This window comes from Macaca thibetana, chromosome X (assembly GCF_024542745.1).
Source record: "Macaca thibetana thibetana isolate TM-01 chromosome X, ASM2454274v1, whole genome shotgun sequence".
NCBI lineage: Eukaryota > Metazoa > Chordata > Mammalia > Primates > Cercopithecidae > Macaca > Macaca thibetana.
The window spans coordinates 78,551,424-78,567,754 of NC_065598.1; the positions used below are offsets into that span (position 1 = coordinate 78,551,424).

The following is a 16,331-nucleotide window of genomic DNA, read 5'->3' on the forward strand; positions in this document are numbered from 1 at the left end:
AGGGTGGAGAGTTCCATAGATATGTGTTCAGTCCATTTGTACAAGTGACGAGTTCAGTTTCTGAATATCATTTTTTAGTTTTCTGTTTCAATGATTTGTCTACCACTGTCAGTAGAGTGTTGAAGTCTCCAACTATTATTGCGTGGTTATCTAAGTTCTCTTCATAGGTGTCTACAAACTTGTTTTATGATTCTGGTTGCCCTTGTGTTTGGTGCATATATATTTTGGATAGTTACATCTTCTTGTTGAATTGAACTCTTTACTGTTATGTAATGGCCTTCTTTGTCTTTTATATTGTTGCTGGTCCAAAGTCTGTTTTGTCTGAAATTGTAATAGAAAATCCTTTTTCCTTTTCCATTTGCTTGGTAGATTTTTCTCTATCTCCTTACTTTGAGACTATTAGTGTCATTGCATATCAAATAGGTCCTTTGAAGACAGTTTACAGTGGGTTTGGTTTTATTATCCAACTTGGCCCTCTGTTCCTTTTATTTTTTTTTAAATTTATTTATTATTATTATACTTTAAGTTGTAGGGTACATGTGCATAACGTGCAGGTTTGTTACACATGTATACTTGTGCCATGTTGGTGTGCTGCCTCTGTTCCTTTTAATCAGGACATTTAGCCAATTTAATTCAGGATTAATATTGATATGCTTGAATTTGATTCTGTCACTATGTTGTTAGCTGGTTACTATGCAGACTCGTTTGTGTAGTTGCTTTATAGTGTCAATGGTCTCTGTACTTAAGTGTGTTTTTGTGGTGGCTGGTAATGGGCTTTATTTTCTATATTTAGCACTCCCTTAAGGACTTCTTATAACGCAGTTTTGGTGGTAACAAATTCCTTTAGCATTTTCTTATCTGAAAAATACCTTATTTTTTGTTCACTTATAGATCTTAGTTCAGCTGGATATGAAATTTGTGGTTGAAATTTATTTTCTTTAAGAATTCTGAATATAGGCCCCTAGTCTCTGCAGGCTTGAAGGTTTTCTGCTGAAATATCCACTGTTAGCCTGATGGGATTCCCTTTGTAGCAGACCTACGCCTTCTCTATTGCTCTCTTTTAACATATTTTCTTTCATTTCAAACTTGGAGAATGTAATGACTATGTGTCTTATAAGTGACCGTCTTGTATAGTATCTCATAGAGCTTTGCTGCATTTCCTGAATTGGAATGTTGGCCTCTTTAGCGAGGTTGGGAAAATTTTCATAAACAATATCCTGAAATATGTTTTCCAAGTGGCTTACTTTCTGTCCCTCTCTTTCAGGGAAGCCAATGAGTTATAGATTGGTCCCTTTACATAATCTCATATTTTCCAAAGGTTTTGTTCATTCTTTGTTCTTGTTTTTTCTCTATTTGTGTCTGACTAATTTAATGCAGAAAACCAGTCTCCATGCTCCAAATGTCTTTGCTCATCTTGGTCTATTTTTCTGTTACTCCATATGACTGTATTATGAAATTCTTGAAGTGAGATTTTCAGCTCTATCAGATTAGTTTTTTCTTTTGTAATGATCATTTTGTCTTTCAGTTCCTTATCATTTAACTGTATTCCTTAGATTCCTTTGATGGTGTTTGGACTTTCTTCTGAATATTGATGATTTTTATTTCTATCCATCTTCTAAATTTTATGTCTGTCATTTCAACCATCTCAGCCTGGGTAAAAGCTATTGTAGGGGAAGAAGTATGGTCTTTTGGAAGTAAGAAAACACTGGCTTTTTGAGTTGCCAGAGTTCTCGTGTGGGTTATTTCTCATCTGTGTGGGCTTATGTTTCTTCAATATTTGAAGTAGCTGCCCCTTGAATGGGATTTTTTTCTTTTATATTCTTTGATGCCTTTGGGGGTTTGATTGTGGCGTTAATGTTACAGGTTGTTAGACAGGCATGAGTAGATCAGGAGAGGGCTCTCCTCTACCCACTAGGAATGTTGGATGATGTTTTGGCAGTTGTCACATTGCCTCTCTAAAGGTGACAAACTGGCAGCTGACAGCGAGGAGAGACCATTTTCTGATGGTCCATACCTGTTGCAATAAAGTGTTAATTGAATGCAAGCACCAGCAGGCAACAACTTCCTTGGCATGTGCATTAAGAAACAAAATGACAGAGTATGAACTTCTGGGCACTCCACCAAAAAAGGGAAGAAAAGCTTCAGATAGACAAGCATACAACTTCCTAAACACACTGAGCATGCTCACTTCCCAAGGGTAAGGAGGGCACTGCACATGTAGGCAGCTGATTCTTAGGGAAGAATCATGGGAATGGGGCCAGCCCATAAAGGCTTAGCATCAGGGTTAAATGGGGAACTTGACCCAGTGTCCACTTGGGTCTCTTCCAAGCATACTTTTCTTTCTTTCCTGTTCTAAAGCCTTTTAAAGTGAACTTCCACTCCTGCTGTGAAACTTGCCTTGGTCTCTTTTTCTGCCTTATTCCCCTCAGTCAAATTCTTTCTTCTGAGGAGGTAAGAATTGAGATTGCTGAAGACTCGTATGGAATTGCCGCCAGTAACTCAGATACCTTCTATTGGTAACATAAGGTGGGTTCAGTTGAGTGGTTTCATTCCTGAAGTGTTTAGGGGATTAAAGTTCAGCTCACTACTCATGGACTACATGCTATAACTCTGGGGGGCTGTTACCAGGCCCCCAAATTTGTTATCTGGCCCCTTGAAATTAGGAACCTATTGCACTGGAGGAGCCATTTGTTCCCAGTCAGCTGTCCACAGCATTCCAATGGGTGGTGCTGGCCAAAGTGTTGCATCAGGGTTATTGCAGTAGGGCCTATGCTCACTTGTGTATGTCAGCAACTGAAGTAGTGCAGCAAAGTGCACGCATATCAGCATTTTATTGATAATAATGTTGTTCCTTTTGAAAATCTTGTAAATTGAATTATTTTATTAATTTTATGTGTTATTTCTTGTTAGTGTATAGAAATACAAATAATTTTTGTGTTGATTTTGTGTCTTCCATCTTTGGTGAATGGTAGCCCTGATGGGGTTTGGACTTGCATGGGGCTTGTAACCCCTTTCTTTTATCTGATTTCTAGGAATGTTTCCCAATGATTATATCCCCATTGTGTCTTGGAAGTAAGTGACTTTTCAATTTTACAGGCATATATGTGGAAAGGACTTGCCTTGTTTCAGATGAGACTTTGGACTCTTGAGTTATTATTGGAATTAGTTAAAGCATTGGGGGATTATTGGGAAGATGTGATTGTATTTTGAAGTGTGAGAAGGACATGAGATAAGAGAGGGGCCGGGGCAAAATAATATCATTTAGATATGTGTCCCCACCAATATATCATGTTCCAATATAATACCCAATGTTAGAGATGAAGTCTGGTGAGAGGTGATCAGATAATAAAGGAGGAATTTTTGTGACTGGTTTAGCATCATGACTTTGGTACAGTTCTCCTGATAATGAGTAATTTTTCATGAGATCTGGACATTTAAAAGTCTGTAGTGTCTCCTCCCACTCTGTTGCTTTTACTCCCACAATCTGACATACCTGCTCCTGCTTTACCTTCTGCCATAATAATAGGTTTCTTCAGGCATCCCCAGAAGCTGATGCCAGAGCTATGCTTCTTGTACAGCCTGTAGAACTGTGAGCTAACTGAACGTCTTTCTTTTTTAAATTACTCAGTCTTAGGTATTTCTCTGTAGGAATACAATAATGATCTAATACACTAGTGATAATAACTGACTTTTTTTTTTTTTTTTTTTTTTTTTTTTTTTACTTTAAGTTCTGGGATACATGTGCCGAATGTGCAGGTTTGTAACCCAAGTATACATGTGCCATGGTGGTTTGTTGCACCTATCAACCAATCATCTAGGTTTTAAACTTGGCATGCATTAGGTATTTGTCCTAATGCTCTCCCTCTCCTTGCCCCCATCCCCCCAGCAGGCCCTGGTATGTAATGTTCCCTTCCCTGTGTCCATGTGTTCTCGTTGTTCAACTCCCACTTATGAGTGAGAACATGTGATGTTTGATTTTCTGTTGCTGTGTTAGTTTATTGAGAATGATGGTTTCCAGCTTCATTCATGTCCCTGCAAAGGACATGAACTCATTATCTTTTAAGGCTGGGTAGTATTCCATGATGTATATGTGCCACATTTTCTTTATCCAGTTTATCATTGATGGTCATTTGGGTTGGTTCTAAGTCATTGCTATTGTAAATAGTGCTGCAATGAAGACGTGTGCATGTGTCTTTACAGTAGAAAGATTTATAATCTTTTCGGTATATACCCAGTAATGGAATTGTTTAGTCAAATGGTATTTCTGGTTCTAGATCCTTGATGAATAAACATGCTGTCTTCCATAATGGTTGAACTAATTTACACTCCCACCAACAGTGTAAAAGCATTCCTATTTCTCCACAGCCTCGTCAGCTTCTGTTGTTTCCCGAGTTTTCAATGATGTCCACTCTAACTGGAGTGAGATGGTACCTCATTGTGGTTTTTATTTGCATTTCTCTAATGACCAGTGATGTTGAGCTTTTTTTTCCAAATGGTTTATTGGCCACATAAATGTCTTTGTTTGAGAAGTGTCTGTTTTATACTACAAAGCTACAGTAAGCAAAACAGCATGATACTTGCACCGGAACAGATATATAGACCAATGGAACAGAACAGACACCTCAGAAATAACACCACCCATCTACATCCATCTGATCTTCAACAAGCCTTACAAAAACAAGCAATGGGGAAAGGATTCCTTGTTTAATAAATTCTGCTGGTAGAACTGGCTAGCCATACGCAGAAAACAGAAACAGACTTCCTTCTTTACACCTTATACAAAAATTAACTCAAGATGGATTAAAGACTCAAAGGTAAAACCCAAAACCATAAAAACTCTAGAAGAAAAGCTAGTCAATACCATTCAGGACATAGGTATGGGCAAAGAATTCATGACTAAAACACCAAAAGCAATTGCAACAAAGCCAAAATTGACAAATGGTATCTAATTAAACTAAAGACCTTCTGCATAGCAAAAGAAAATATCATCAGAGTGAACAAGCAACCACAGGATGGGAGAAAATTTTTGCAATCTATTTATCTGACAAAGGACTAATATCCAGAATATACAAAGAGCTTAAACAATTTTACAGGAAAAAAACAGACAAGTCCATCAAAAAGTGGGCTAAGGATATGCTTTTGTTTTTTCAGAAGTTTTTGATTACTGATTCTGTCTGCTTATTACTGATATATCTATTCAGATTTTCTTTTTTTTATTTTTTTATTTTTATTTTGTATATTTATTATTATTATTATACTTTAAGTTCTAGGGTACATGTGCATAACGTGCAGGTTTGTTACATATGTGTACTTGTGCCATGTCGGTGTGCTGCACCCATCAACTCGTCAGCACCCATCAACTCATCATTTACATCAGGTATAACTCACAGTGCCATCCTTCCCTCCTCCCTCCTCCCCATAATAGGCCCCGGGGTGTGATGTTCCCCTTTCCGAGTCCAAGTGATCTCATTGTTTAGTTCCCACCTATGAGTGAGAACATGCAGTGTTTGGTTTTCTGTTCTTGTGATAGTTTGCTAAGAATGATGGTTTCCAGCTACATCCATGTCCCTACAAAGGACACAAACTCATCCTTTTTGATGGCTGCATAGTATTCCATGGTGTATATGTGCCACATTTTCTTAATCCAGTCTGTCACTGATGGACATTTGGGTTGATTCCAAGTCTCTGCTATTGTGAATAGTGCCGCAATAAACATACATGTGCATGTGTCTTTATACCAGCATGATTTATAATCCTTTGGGTATATACCCAGTAATGGGATGGCTGGGTCATATGGTACATCTAGTTCTAGATCCTTGAGGAATCGCCATACTGTTTTCCATAATGGTTGAACTAGTTTACAGTCCCACCAACAGTGTAAAAGTGTTCCTATTTCTCCACATCCTCTCCAGCACCTGTTGTTTCCTGACTTTTTAATGATTGCCATTCTAACTGGTGTGAGATGGTATCTCATTGTGGTTTTGATTTGCATTTCTCTGATGGCCAGTGATGATGAGCATTTTTTCATGTGTCTGTTGGCTGTATGAATGTCTTCTTTTGAGAAATGTCTGTTCATATCCTTTGCCCACTTTTTGATGAGGTTCTTTGTTTTTTTTCTTGTAAATTTGTTTGAGTTCTTTGTAGGTTCTGGATATTAGCCCTTTGTCAGACGAGTAGATTGCAAAAATTTTCTCCCATTCTGTAGGTTGCCTGTTCACTCTGATGGTAGTTTCTTTTGCTGTGCAGAAGCTCTTTAGTTTAATTAGATCTCATTTGTCAATTTTGGCTTTTGCTGCCGTTGCTTTTGGTGTTTTAGACATGAAGTCTTTGCCCATGCCTATGTCCTGAATGGTACTACCTAGGTTTTCTTCTAGGATTTTTATGGTATTAGGTCTAACATTTAAGTCTCTAATCCATCTTGAATTGATTTTCGTATAAGGAGTAGGGAAAGGATCCAGTTTCAGCTTTCTACTTATGGCTAGCCAATTTTCCCTGCACCATTTATTAAATAGGGAATCCTTTCCCCATTTCTTGTTTTTCTCAGGTTTGTCAAAGATCAGATGGCTGTAGATGTGTGGTATTATTTCTGAGGACTCTGTTCTGTTCCATTGATCTATATCTCTGTTTTGGTACCAGTACCATGCTGTTTTGGTTACTGTAGCCTTGTAGTATAGTTTGAAGTCAGGTAGCATGATGCCTCCAGCTTTGTTCTTTTGACTTAGGATTGTCTTGGAGATGCGGGCTCTTTTTTGGTTCCATATGAACTTTAAAGCAGTTTTTTTCCAATTCTGTGAAGAAACTCCTTGGTAGCTTGATGGGGATGGCATTGAATCTATAAATTACCTTGGGCAGTATGGCCATTTTCATGATATTGATTCTTCCTATCCATGAGCATGGTATGTTCTTCCATTTGTTTGTGTCCTCTTTTATTTCACTGAGCAGTGGTTTGTAGTTCTCCTTGAAGAGGTCCTTTACATCCCTTGTAAGTTGGATTCCTAGATGTTTTATTCTCTTTGAAGCGATTGTGAATGGAAGTTCATTCATGATTTGGCTCTCTGTTTGTCTGTTACTGGTGTATAAGAATGGTTGTGATTTTTGCACATTAATTTTGTGTCCTGAGGCTTTGCTGAAGTTTCTTATCAGCTTAAGGAAATTTTGGGCTGAGACAATGGTATAATAATAATAAATAAATTAAAATAAATAAATAAATAAATAAATATACAATCATGTCATCTGCAAACAGGGACAATTTCACTTCTTTTCCTAACTGAATACCCTTGATTTCTTTCCCTTGCCTAATTGCCCTAGCCAGAACTTCCAACACTAAGTTGAATAGGAGTGGTGAGAGAGGGCATCCCTGTCTTGTGCCAGTTTTCAAAGGGAATTTTTCCAGTTTTTGCCCATTCAGTATGATATTGGTTGTGGGTTTGTCATAAATAGCTCTTATTATTTTGAGGTACGTTCCATCAATACCGAATTTATTGAGCGTTTTTAGCATGAAGGGCTGTTGAATTTTGTCAAAAGCCTTTTCTGCATCTATTGAGATAATCATGTGGTTCTTGTCTTTGGTTCTGTTTATATGCTGGATTATGTTTATTGATTTACGCATGTTGATCCAGCTTTGCATCCCAGTGATGAAGCCCACTTGATCATGGTGGATAAGCTTTTTGATGTGCTGCTGAATCCGGTTTGCCAGTATTTTATTGAGGATTTTTGCATCGATGTTCATCATGGATATTGGTCTAAAATTCTCTTTTTTTGTTGTGTCTCTGCCAGGCTTTAGTATCAGGATGATGTCAGCCTCATAAAATGAGTTAGGGAGGATTGCCTGTTTTTCTATTGATTGGAATAGTTTCAGAAAGAATGGTACCAGCTCCTCCTTGTACCTCTGGTAGAATTCAGCTGTGAATCCATCTGGTCCTGGACTTTTTTTGGTTGGTAGGCTATTAATTATTGCCTCAATTTCAGAGCCTGCTATTGGTCTGTTCAGGGATTCAACTTCTTCCTGGTTTAGTATTAGGAGAGTGTAAGTGTCCAGGAAATTATCCATTTCTTCTCGATTTTCTAGTTTATTTGCGTAGAGGTGTTTATAGTATTCTCTGATGGTAGTTTGTATTTCTGTGGGGTCGGTGGTGATATCCCCTTTATCATTTTTTATTGCATCTATTTGATTCTTCTCTCTTTTCTTCTTTATTAGTCTTGCTAGCAGTCTGTCAATTTTGTTGATCTTTTCAAAAAACCAACTCCTGGATTCATTGATTTTTTGGAGGGTTTTTTGTGTCTCTATCTCCTTCAGTTCTGCTCTGATCTTAGTTATTTCTTGCCTTCTGCTAGCTTTCGAATGTGTTTGCTCTTGCTTCTCTAGTTCTTTTAATTGTGATGTTAGAGTGTCCATTTTAGATCTTTCCTGCTTTCACTTGTGGGCATTTAGTGCTATAAATTTCCCTCTACACACTGCTTTAAATGTGTCCCAGAGATTTTGGTATGTTGTATCTTTGTTCTCATTGGTTTCAAAGAACATCTTTATTTCTGCCTTCATTTTGTTATGTACCCAGTAGTCATTCAGGAGCAGGTTGTTCAGTTTCCATGTAGTTGAGTGGTTTTGATTGAGTTTCTTAGTCCCGAGTTCTAGTTTTTTGCACTGTGGTCTGAGAGACAGTTTGTTATAATTTCTGTTCTTGTACATTTGCTGAGGCGTGCTTTACTTCCAATTATGTGGTCAATTTTGGAATAAGAGCGATGTGGTGCTGAGAAGAATGTATATTCTGTTGATTTGGGGTGGAGAGTTCTATAGATGTCTATTAGGTCTGCTTGCTGCAGAGATGAGTTCAATTCCTGGATATCCTTGTTAACTTTCTGTCTCGTTGATCTGTCTAATGTTGACAGTGGAGTGTTGAAGTCTCCCATTATTATTGTATGGGAGTCTAAGTCTCTTTGTAAGTCTCTAAGGACTTGCTTTGTGAATCTGGGTGCTCCTGTATTGGGTGCATATATATTTAGGATAGTTAGCTCTTCCTGTTGAATTGATCCCTTTACCATTATGTAATGGCCTTCTTTGTCTCTTTTGATCTTTGATGGTTTAAAGTCTATTTTATGAGAGACTAGTATTGCAACCCCTGCCTTTTTTTGTTCTCCATTCGCTTGATAAATCTTCCTCCATCCCTTTATTTTGAGCCTATGTATGTCTCTGCATGTGAGATGGGTCTCCTGAATACAGCAAACTGATGGGTCTTGACTCTTTATCCAGTTTTCCAATCTGTGTCTTTTAATTGGAGCATTTTGTCCATTTACATTTAAGGTTAATATTGTTATGTGTGAATTTGATCCTGCCATTATGATATTAACTGGTTATTTTGCTCGTTAGTTGATGCAGTTTCTTCCTAGCCTCGATGGTCTTTACATTTTGGCATGTTTTTGCAATGGCTGGTACCGGTTATTCCTTTCCATGTTTAGTGCTTCCTTCAGGGTCTCTTGTAAGGCAGGCCTAGTGGTGACAAAATCTCTAAGCATTTGCTTATCTGTGAAGGATTTTATTTCTCCTTCACTTCTGAAACTTAGTTTGGCTGGATATGAAATTTTGGGTTTAAAATTCTTTTCTTTAAGAATGTTGAATATTGGCTTCTAGAGTTTCTGCCGAGAGATCTGCTGTTAGTCTGATGGGCTTCCCTTTGTGGGTAACCCGACCTTTCTCTCTGGCTGCCCTTAAGATTTTTTCCTTCATTTCAACTTTGGTGAATCTGGCAATTATGTGTCTTGGAGTTGCTCTTCTCAAGGAGTATCTTTGTGGCGTTCTCTGTATTTCCTGGATTTGAATGATGGCCTGCCCTACTAGGTTGGGGAAGTTCTCCTGGATGATATCCTGAAGAGTGTTTTCCAACTTGGTTCCATTTTCCCCCTCACTTTCAGGCACCCCAATCAGACGTACATTTGGTCTTTGTACATAATCCCATACTTCTTGCAGGCTCTTTTCATTTCTTTGTCTTCTTTTTTCTTTTGCTTTCTCTTCTCGCTTCATTTCATTCATTTGATCCTCAATCACTGATACTCTTTCTTCCAGTTGATCGAGTCGGTTACTGAAGCTTGTGCATTTGTCATGTATTTCTCGTGTCATGGTTTTCATCTCTTTCATTTCGTTTATGGCATTCTCTGCATTAATTATTCTAGCTATCAATTCTTCCACTTTTTTTTCAAGATTTTTAGTTTCTTTGCACTCGGTACGTAATTCCTCCTTTAGTTCTGAGAAGTTTGATGGACTGAAGCCTTCTTCTCTCATCTCGTCAAAGTCATTCTCCGTCCAGCTTTGATCCATTGCTGGCGATGAGCTGCGCTCCTTTGCCGGGGGAGATGTGCTCTTATTTTTTGAATTTCCAGCTTTTCTGCCCTGCTTTTTCCCCATCTTTGTGGTTTTATCTGCCTCTGGTCTTTGATGATGGTAATGTACTGATGGGGTTTTGGTGTAGGTGTCCTTCCTGTTTGATAGTTTTCCTTCTAACAGTCAGGACCCTCAGCTGTAGGTCTGTTGGAGATTGCTTGAGGTCCACTCCAGACCCTGTTTGCCTGGGTATCAGCAGCAGAGGCTGCAGAAGATAGAATATTGCTGAACAGCGAGAGTACCTGTCTGATTCTTGCTTTGGAAGCTTCCTCTCAGGAGTGTACTCCACCCTGTGAGGTGTGGGGTGTCAGACTGCCCCTAGTGGGGGATGTCTCCCAGTTAGGCTACTCGGGGATCAAGGACCCACTTGAACAGGCAGTCTGTCCCTTCTCAGATCTCAACTTCCGTGTTGGGAGATCCACTGCTCTCTTCAAAGCTGTCAGACAGAGTCGTTTGCGTCTGCAGATGTTTCTGCTGCTTTTGCTGTTGTTAGTTGTGCCCTATCCCCAGAGTGGGAGTCTACAGAGACAGGCAGGTTTCCTTGAGCTGCTGTGAGCTCCACCCAGTTCGAGCTTCCCAGCGTCTTTGTTTACCTACTTAAGCCTCAGCAATGGCGGGTGCCCCTCCCCCACCCTTGCTGCTGCCTTGCGGTTAGATCGAAGACTGCCGTGCTAGCAATGAGGGAGGCTCCGTGGGCGTGGGACCCTCCCGGCCAGGTGTGGGATACAATCTCCTGGTGTGCCCGTTTGCTTGAAGCTCAGTATTGGGGTGGGAGTTACCCGATTTTCCAGGTGTTGTGTGTCTCAGTTCCCCTGGCTAGGAAAAGGGATTCCCTTCCCCCTTGTGCTTCCCAGGTGAGGTGATGCCTCACCCTGCTTCAGCTCTCGCTGGTCGGGCTGCAGCAGCTGACCAGCACCTATTGTCCGGCACTCCCTAGTGAGATGAACCCAGTACCTCAGTTGAAAATGCAGAAATCACCAGTCTTCTGTGTCACTCACGCTGGGACTTGGAGACTGGAGCTGTTCCTATTCAGCCATCTTGCTCCGCCCCCCAGATTTTCTATTCATTATTCAGTTTTTGTGAGTTGTGTGTTTCTGGGAATTTATCCATTTCATCTAAGTCATCTAAGTTATAAGCATGCAATTATTCATTAAACTCTCTTATAATCCTATTTATTTTTTCATAGTAATGTTCCCACCTTAATTTTTTTTTTTTTTTTTTTTTTTGTAGAAACAGATTACTCACACATTCATATTTTTACACATGTAGTTAATATAGAACCTGGGACTTTTACAATTGATTCCCCACACCCCTTTATGGAAAGTGATGGACTATACAACAATGCTGAAGGAACATATTTTCTCTGTCTAGGAAGAAGGTGATTAGTAGGCACAATTCTGTGCATCAAGAGAAATTTGTAATAAAAAAATCAGAGTAAGACGAATGGCCCAGAAACCTGCATTTTATTGACACTGCTATTTTTCCACAGAGAATCTTAGAAAGATGTAATGTTTTCATTTAATGAATGAGAGGAGCCTGCTTGTATCCCTGAATTATTCTTTGGGAAAAGCAACAGAAACAATTGACAGGCACACTTCTAAAATAAAGGAATCACTACCTTCAGCCCACACCTCCACGCCCTCATCTGCCTGCCCAATGGCTGTCATTTCCGTAAAGTCACCCTCTTCTACTCTGGTATTACCAGGGAAATTGAAATTTTCAAGCAGAAGAAAAAAAAAAAGAAGTCACGGTATAAATAAGTGACTGGCTGCCCAAAGGAAGCCCTTTAACTATGATATTCAATTTTCTGTTCAATCCACACTGCAGAGATACAAGGATAAACCACCATTTTGGTTCCCAAATTTTTTTCAAGAGCTCATACAAAATATTCCAGATAAATGATGTTGGGGTCCGCGTGTTTCCTAAACAAAGGAATGAACACACAAGACAACACAGGACAAGACATACATGGCAGCCACCGCAAATCGCACACTCTGCTTTATTTTATCCAGCCGTTTGTGGAATGTTGCCAAGTCACGGGACATGTGTTGCTTCTCTGACCTTTCCTTGACTCGCAAGATCAGTAAACATTGACCAGTTCCCAGAGCCCGCTGTTTCCAGCTGGCTCTTTTATCCTTCTTGTTTGCAGAGAAGGAATGTCCTACTTTGTTTGCAAGAGCAGGGCTTATCGGGAACATCTCATTTGCAAGCACACAGTCCTCTACAAATGAAATTTAATCCTCGTCTTCCTTCTCTTCTTCATCCTGGTTAATTTGAAAGTAACGGAATTCATAACTCTCTTTGCTGTTAGTAACTGCGTGCAACCAATCACGTAGTTTATTCTTCAAATATTTTTTAGTAAGATATTTCAAATACCTTTTTGAAAAAGGCACCTCTGATGTTACGGCAATCTTGCTCTTGCTCCTTTCGATGGTCACCACCCCTTACCAAGGTTCTCAGCTTTGCCGATCGCTTTGATCCTTTCTTGCAAAAACTGCTCAAAATTGGCAGCATCCATGATTCCATCTTTTACAGGGTAGGTGCAATCAAGAGTGAATTTCAGAACCTGCTTCTTTTGTTTGTCCCCCTTCACCACAAGCTTTTTCACAGGTGCCATGGCAGTAGCGGAGACAGAAAGCCCGATATCACTTTAACATAATTTTCTTTCCTTTGGATATATATCCAGTAGTGGGATTGCTGGATCATATGGTGGTTTAATTTTTAGTTTTTTGGGGAACCTCCATACTGTTTTCCATAGTGTCTGTACTTATTTACATATACACAATTTACATATACATTTACATACACACCAACAGTATGTAAGAATTCCCTTTATTCTTCATCTTCTCCAGAATTTATCTTAATTTCTAATTTTAGGTAAGTGGTACGTCTCCTATTTCTCAGTCAATCTAGCTAAAGTTGTGTCAATTTTGTTTATCCTTGCAAAGAATCAATTTTCTATTTATTTACTTATTTATTTTGAGACGGAGTCTCACTCTGTCGCCCAGGCTGGAGTGCTGTGGCGCGATCTCGGCTCACTGCAAGCTGCACCTCCCGGGTTCAGGCCACTATCCTGCCTCAGCATTCCAAGTAGCTGGGACTACAGGCACCCACCACCACGCCCGGCTTTTTTTTTTTTTTTTTTTTTTTTTTTTGTATTTTTAGTAGAGACGGGGTGTCACCATGTTAACCAGGGTGGTCTCCATCTTCTGCCTCGTGATCCACCCAACTCCACCTCCCAAAGTTCTGGGATTACAGGCGTGAGCCACCGCCCCCGGCCCAATTTTTATTTTAATTGATTTCCTCTGTTGTTTATCTATTCTTATATTTATCTCATTCTCATCCCTATTGATTTTTTCCATCAACTAAATTTGAGTTCAGTTTGTTTTGTTTTCCAGTCCTTTATGTTGTAAAGTTATTTACTTGAGATACTTTTATTTTTATAATGTCAGCTTTTAAGCTATAAATTTTCCTCTTAGACCTTCTTTTACTCATTGTGTAAGTGTTGGGATGTTGTTTTAAATTTTCATAAGTCTCAGTGTTTTTCTAATTAATTTGTTTTGGATTTTTTTATTTAACCTATTTGTTTTGTAAAATAGTGTTGTTTCATTTCCACATACTTACTTTTTTTTAGTATTCCTTATGTTATTTAATGTTAGTTTCATTCCATTTTTATTAAAAATATATATTTTACGTTGGTTTTGTTTGTTTGTTTCTGAGACAGAGTCTTCCGCTTCACCAAGGCTGAGTGCAGAGGCGTGATCAGGGTTCACTGTAGCCACATCCTCCTGTTCTCAAGTGGTTCTCTCACCTCAGCCTCCTGAGTAGCTGGGATTATAAGCATGCATCTTCATGCCCAACTAATCTATTTTCTTTTTGAAGAGATGAGATCTCACTATGTTGCCCTGAGTATTTTTAAACTCCTGGACTCAAATAATCCTCCTGTCTCAGCCTCTCAAAAGTCTGGGATTATAGGCACGAGCCTCCTTACTCAGCTGTATGTTTTCAATCTTTATTTGTACCCATTTTATGGCCTAATATATAGTCTACCCTGGTAAATGTTTCATGTACAATTGAGAATGCTATGTATTGTGCTGTTTTTTGGGTAGAATGTACTCGGTATTTCTTTCAGTTGCAAGTGGTTAATAGTTTTGTTCAAGTTCACAGTATTCTCACTGATTATATTGATTAATTTTGTGTGTTAACTTTGCTGGGTAACTGCTCAGCTACATGGTCAAATATTATTCTGAATGTTTCTATGAAGGTGAACTTGTTTTGGATTAGATTAACATTTAAATTTGAGGATTTTGAGTAAAGCTGATTACCCTCTATAATGTGTGTGAGCCTCATATAATCAAGGGAAACTGTCAGTAAAAATAGAATAATTTATCCAGAGGAAAAAAAAATCTTCCAGTAGACTGCCTTTAGTTTCAGATTGCAATTATTTCTCAGGATGATCAGCTAGCTACCTGGTGCCAGGTTGATTTCATTGAACTTTTTTCATCATGGAAGACAGTATTTTGTTGTTGCTAAAATATACACTTACTGTGGATATAAATTTGCTTTTCTTTTATGCAATGTTTTCTCCCAAAACTATCATCCATGGCCTTACATCATGACTTATCAACTATTATGGAAGTCCACACACAATTGCTTATGTTCAAGGAACTGACTTCACAACAAAGGAGGCACAGCATACTGTGGTCATAGAATTCAGTTGTCTTGCCATATTTTCTCCACCAGAATTATGGAGCTGGCCAATAGAACTATGAAATGGTCTTTTGAAGACTCCGTGACACTGCAATCTAAGTAGTAAATACCATGTAGCACTGAGGCACATTTCTTCAGAAAGTTGTGTATGACCTAAAACAGCATACAATATATTGTAATGCTCCTCCCATACCCATGATTCATAGGTCCAGGAATCAACAAGTTGAAATGGGAATGGCAAAACTATTACCACTAGTGACTCACTTGTAACATTTTTTTTTTCTATAATCTTAAGCTCTGCTGCTCTACAGGTCTTAATTACAAAGGGATGAATACTTTTACTAGAAGACACAAGAATTCCATTGAACTGGAAGTTAAGATTTCTCCTCAGCCACTTTGAGCTCCTCATTACTCTGAATTGTGAAGAAGAGACTATTAATAGCCCAGACACTTCTAGAATGAAGCTTTGTGTCAGTCCCAAAGTAAAAAGCTATAACCAGCTGAAGCATTTTCTAAGAGCAAAGGAAATACAGTGTGTGTAGTTAGTTATGAATACCAAATATGACTGCATAACAAGTTATAGAAAGGGTGATTGGAGTTGTCTTTTTTGTTTTATTATGAATATGTGTATAAATAAATTTTTGTTTTCTACGTTAAGTTTTTATCATGTAATATAATATATATTTACTTTATATCATAGTATTTATGTATTGTTTGTGTTACATCATATTATTTCAGTTATGGGATATCAAGAAGAAGAGTCAACATTTTCCTAAGATTTTGCATTCTCTTCTGAGAAAGGAGTTAGTACATTTTCAGTTATATGCAGGATAGTTGTATTATATTTGGCAGGAGTATGGCCTTCTAATTGTCTTTATTAAGAGTTTAGGTATGGTGTACAGAGATGTGTATAGGTGGCAGTTGGACAAGGGGTAGACTTGTAATGTTTACTTTTTTGTGACACCGTTGTTGGGTCACAGAGCCCAGGTATTTGATCAAACATTATTCTGGATGTTTCTTTGAATGTGTTTTATGGATGGGATTAACATTTAAATCAGTAGATTTGAGTAAAACAGATTACACTTTATTGTGGCTGAGAATCATCAATTAATGGAAGGATTTAATTAAATAAAACAGACATCTCACAAGGAAGAAGGAATTCTGCCAGTAAACTGCCTTTATACATGGACTACAACTTTTTCCTGGGTCAGCAGTCTGCCAGACTACTCTTAATGTATTAAACTTGTAC

The 16,331-nt window shown here is 38.5% G+C and overlaps 1 pseudogene; it reads right to left on the reverse strand.

The window, feature by feature from the left end:
• Window positions 1-12,606: 12,606 nt before the first annotated feature.
• Window positions 12,607-12,989, reverse strand: LOC126946316 (60S ribosomal protein L22-like; annotated as a pseudogene).
• Between the last annotated feature and the right edge of the window lie 3,342 nt (window positions 12,990-16,331).